Below are 5604 nucleotides of genomic sequence, written 5' to 3'. Positions count from 1 at the left end.
AAAAAAAAAAAAACAAAAGAGAAAAACTTTTTTCAAAGTTCTCTCCTTCCTTTTAGAATAAATTTTATTATTTTTACCTACTAACTTTCGAAATGTAGTGAGGTGGGATGTTCATGTTTCCAAGCATTTCTAGGTTTCCTTTTAAATAAGGTAATTTAAATTTCAAACCCTTTCCCTTTTTTGAGTGTTCTTTACGTGGAAGATCAGTTTAAATTAGGAGGCAATGGTTCCTAATTTGGACTAGTACAATAAGAAGTCATTAAGATTTAAGACCAAAAATATAAAGTTACTTGTAAATTGCTATATGTTCCCAAATCTAGGTGACAACTCCAAGTCTCATTTTTAAGAGACATTTAAATGAAAGGAAAGAAAAAGAACGGAATAATACTGCAACAAGATCTTCAAACATAGTCAAAGGTTGATAATAGACATAATAAGGTTATAGATTCTTAATGAATAACCATTCTCATTTGCTCTCACTCTAAAGGGTAGTACGACATTTGTGCTGCCTTCAACCTCAAAAGGAAAGGCATAACCTACTCTAGGCTTCCACCTCATTGTTTCCAAATATCGATGAGCGGTTTCTTTTCAGTGTTGTAGGAGTATTGTTTGTTAAAACTTTAACAATATCGTCCCATGTCCCATGTCAGAAAAGTCCTTAATTCTCATTTGTCCAATGTAGAACCTTAGATGTGCAAGGAGATCTCCTCTACAATCGAATTTGTCAGATTTCCATTTGAAATTTTATAGGAGTTGAGCTTATAGATAGAAAAACATGCCTTCATCATTTGATCTTCAAATCCTTTAACAGTTTTGAAGGCAGGCTTCGTCTCTCTAACTTTTATCGTTGCTGTGTTTGGTAGCCAAGAGAAGAAAAAAGTGCAAAAATTATAATATTTTTTTGGTTTAAGAAATTCTCATTATATTTGATATGTCCTGAATTAAGAAAAGATTCTTTTTTTAAATTTCAAAATTCACCTTAGATATGGTGAAGTTTTTTTTTCTGCAAATAAAATAAAATAAAATAAAATAAATTCTTACTTAAAACACAAGAAAATAGAAAAAAAAAATCTTTTCTACTATTGATAGTCAAAAAAATATAAATGTTTTTTTTTTCTTTCCATTTCTATTTTTTTCTTTTCCTCTCTTTTCTAAATTCTTTCTTCTTTTCATTTCTTTTCTTTTCTTCTCTTGGCTGCCAAACACAATCCAAGTGTTTTTTTCTCAATAGTTTCAGGGGTTACTTTGGGAATTGGGTTAGAATTGATCTTCTTCTAACACTAGTTTGGGTACATTTCTTAGTATAAGGGGTTGAACTTCATCTTGTTCTTTATCACATTGCCTCAAACTGATTTGGGTTTGGACAAGGCTAGCCAAATTGGTAACCAACTGTTTGAGATCTGCCATTTCTACTTGCATCTATTCCATACTGAAGAGATCCTCACTAGAGCTGATAATGAGAGACTAGGCCTAAGGAAAAAAGCGAGGGGGGGAGGGGGGGTGGAGTTAGAGAAGAATAGAGGCTGGAATATGTTCTGGTTCAAAAGGAAATTGGAAAATTTCCTATAACCAGAATTATGCCAGATAAATTCAACCTTAAATCGAGTAGAAAAAGTGGGTGGACCGAATTGATCCAGAAGAAATAGATTCCTCGATCTGAGTTTGGATCAATTTAGTTTTATAAATTTAGCAATATTTAACAACAGATTCATAAAACAATCATTGCATTATCATGATTTTTTTTTCCTCATATTAAAGCAATAATTGATTTATGTATCTATCTCTCCTTTCTAATTCAATTTTTTCTTTGTATCTTGATAATCATACATAGCCTAAGGGTTTCTTGAGGTTTCCTAAGAATTTGAACAAATTTTTCTAGCAGCTCTGATGGTGTACTGGCCATAAGAGGGGGCTACTTCTAGGTTTCAAACTTCTTGAAAATTACTTACATATTCCCTCATATTCTATACACACAATGCTGCAATGGGGATTTAGATCCTCTCCAGTGCTAGAGAAAGTCTAGCATACATCCAGCAGCTAGGAACATTCTGAGCACGCATCCCAACACCTAAGCATGCATGTCAAGAAACTCTCCCAAAAATTGGAGATGATTAGAATCCCCGAAATGGTGCCCATAGGGAACCGCAAAAGTGCTAGTTGGTGGGTTTGTGCACCACATAAGGGTTCACGCAGTACGCTAGTGTAAGCCAATTGGTTTATCCAGATGTCAGCAAATTGGCCCATGCTAACATCAGTGGGTTGAACCGGTTTTTGACTTGTTAAATTTCTTCATCAAAACTTAAAAATTTCACATATTTTAATAGGAGAGGGATAGGTATGCCGCCGATATCAAGTATGCTAACAGATAGCACCAATAGGAACACATGATGGAGTATCATTCAGGAAGGATATGAGGGTCATTTCAAAAAAAGGAAAGAGAGAGATAGACACAATGGGTGCTAGCATACATGATATCAGCGGCATACCCAATATTTTCCCTATTTTAATACACAAGTTTAGTTTTTGCAAACAGCAATCGTGAGAGAGCTTATTTCAAGCAATATCCAATAATATGAGAATTGGGCATTGATTCGGCTAGAAATACAGTTGAAAAATACTTCAAGCATGGAGGTCCATTTGATAGTATTTTACATAAAATAATGGCAAAAACATGTTGTTTACACACCATTTTTTAATACTGAGGTTTCAATGACAACATGTCTAACTTTAATTTTTAAATAATTTTAGCACTTTGATGGCTCAACCATCATGAGCAATTTACTTTTTTATTTTTTTTCTAACGACGGGTACCTAACTAGTCCCGTGGGCTCATATGGACCTCATAACCGTATGGATCAGATCATACCAGGGTTGAATGAAAGCCATTCAACTTTCACTGAAAGCAATGAAGAGCACTAAACACCCCCCGTGTGAGTGGCCCTAGGCGTCATGAGCAATTTACTCATTTTTGAGAGGCAATGTCCAATTCATCACTATCAAGACATCCTCAATGTGATAAATTGCAGTGTTTACACAAATTTTTTCTATAACTCAAAGGTTGCTTGATATTTGTTGGAAAATTTTGAAGCAATATAAAAAGAGTACTCCATGGTTGTGATCATAGCCCTTAGACCAAAGTCTCCATACAACAAGCAATGCTTCCGCAAGACCAACAAGCAATAGTAAAGCATGCTGACTCAAACCTACAATCAATCGACATGAGCGATGATAGGGCAATGAATTCCTTCCACTAGACTATCAACCCCATTGGCCATAGGGTGGTGTTAATTCAACGGAATTGTATTGCCACAGCACTTCTACCTACTTCTACATACGAATTCATCTACCAGCTCCTCTTGATCTTCATCCTCTAATTCCTCACCCATTTCAATAGCCTTGATATTTTCACCCTCACCTGGTTCCCAACCTAGTTACAAAATGCCGCCAATGGGAATGTCTCATTACCACCATTATTTTCCTTGAAGGCTTATATAAAATTTGCCTCCATGGCTCCTTCCACATCAGTCTGGTCAACATACCCATAAACATTTTCTACAAATCAAAGGTCATAACGTGACACCATTTTTTCTAGTCCTCCAATCTTATTTCTTGAATCCTATGTAAATAAAAAAAAAAATGTAAGCCAGTTCCCTTAAATAGGTACTACTTGCCCAAATGGTACAATTGTTAAGTTAATATGCAATGTATGATACTCAAAACAAAATCAATATTATATATCATGACATCAAAATTGTGAGAAAAATGAATTAATTAAACATCTCAAACGAAAATGACTACCCAAGGTGTAGTTTCATTGGTCCAAAACATTATATGTTAACAGTTGTCTCTAGTTCGAGCATTCTTGCAACTGATTTATTACACTTGCTTAGGTGTGGTTGCATGTAAGAAAGAGATCCTCGTTAGAATATATATATATATATATATAATAAAAATTCTAAATTGTAATTCAGTTAATGAAACCCAATGGAAATTACAAAATTGGTTATAATACTATGACTTCAATAAAAATTTAAGGGAAAAAAGAAGGTTATCAGAATGTGTGTAGCCTATATTGTGTTTTTATCCTTCAAAACAAATTGGACCTTAGGGAAAATTAGTGGCATGCGGCATGCCCAACCGTCTCCATTATTTTTATTTAAAAAAAAATTAGGTAGAAAGATCAAATCTTGAACCTTCCTACCTTAGAATTACATAAAAGTCCAATTACCTAGCTACCTACCAATGGACTATATATTCATCCTCAATCTTTGAACAAGCTAGTACGGTATCCATCGTGGTACAAATCGTGGTGCAGTAGATGCTGACTTTTGATATGGACACCATGACTATAGTTTTAGGTCGGTGTCGACATAAACCCTAGACATACCAAAAAAAAAAAAGACAAACCCTAGAGAATTGAACTTATAAAATTGCTGCTATCACCTTAGATGTGAAGGATTAAAGAAGAAAGTCTTTTTTTTTTTTTGGGTGGGGGGGGGGGTGTTGGGGAGGGGGTGTAAAAGGACTAAGAAGAAAGTCAAAGTAAAACACATGTGATATATAAACTTGGTAGGTTTGATTCATCCAATCATAACGTTAAGGACTTATATCTATATATGATGAGCCATGGCAGATAAGTCCAAAGCAAACCTTTTGTCTTATTTTCACTTGAGATTTTCCATGTAATGTAATGGAAAATGGTAGCATATCTGGTCTATTGTGTCTTAATGGCTGGACGTGGACCATGCTAATCCATGCTTCTTAGTACACTTTTCATCATCTAGGGTTTCCTCGAAAGGGGAGTTTGCCTTGTGAACACCAATTTGGTCTTTGGTCTTTGGTCGTTGGTCTTTGATTCAATTTGGAGAGAAGAATATGTAAGGAGATAATCTATTATCTCATAAAGCATTTATGATTAGTACGATTAACTAGAAGGTTAGGGGTGCGCTTCTCCATCCATAGCGAGAGAGCTGTACCTATCAGGCTTATCAACTATTAGCGTGAAGACTTGCATGGCATGAGACGCTAACATTGGCTGAATCTTCCCCCAAGATCGAAAGTTAACATCACTGATGGATACAAATCTGACCACCGAATAACTATCAACCGGAGTGGAATGGCACTTCGTTGAATATTGTTCTTATCACTATTCTATTCAACAAAAAACATAGATAGGAGTATCTTTTATTGACTACTATAATCCCTTGGTTATGGAAAGTATCCATCAAATTTGATTTCCTATTACCAAAACACTAGTAAATTAGATTAATCTTCTAATTAATTGTTGAGTTTTTGCGAAAGAAAGTTGTCAATGTTGACTATGGAGTCAGGGGGAGGGTTCTCTCCACTACTTGTGTTCAATTTTAAATCTTGGAAGGACGATATTATGAGAAAACACTAAAATAGAGAATATAAGAAATACTGAAATACGAGGAATATAAGTTATTTTACAGGAAAGTTGCTATAATAATCTGAGTCTTAAAAAAAGGTGCTACATTCATGTAGTTTCGAATTTCAACTCCCAGTGCACAAATCTTTTACCTGTGGAATTAATTGAAGATTTATGATCAATTTAAAAAGTAACACTTTGATTGGACAACCCAT

The sequence above is a fragment of the Macadamia integrifolia genome, chromosome 14 (assembly GCF_013358625.1).
Source record: "Macadamia integrifolia cultivar HAES 741 chromosome 14, SCU_Mint_v3, whole genome shotgun sequence".
Lineage (NCBI taxonomy): Eukaryota > Viridiplantae > Streptophyta > Magnoliopsida > Proteales > Proteaceae > Macadamia > Macadamia integrifolia.
The sequence above is the reverse complement of the archived record's forward strand: the minus strand, read 5'-3'. Positions refer to the sequence as shown.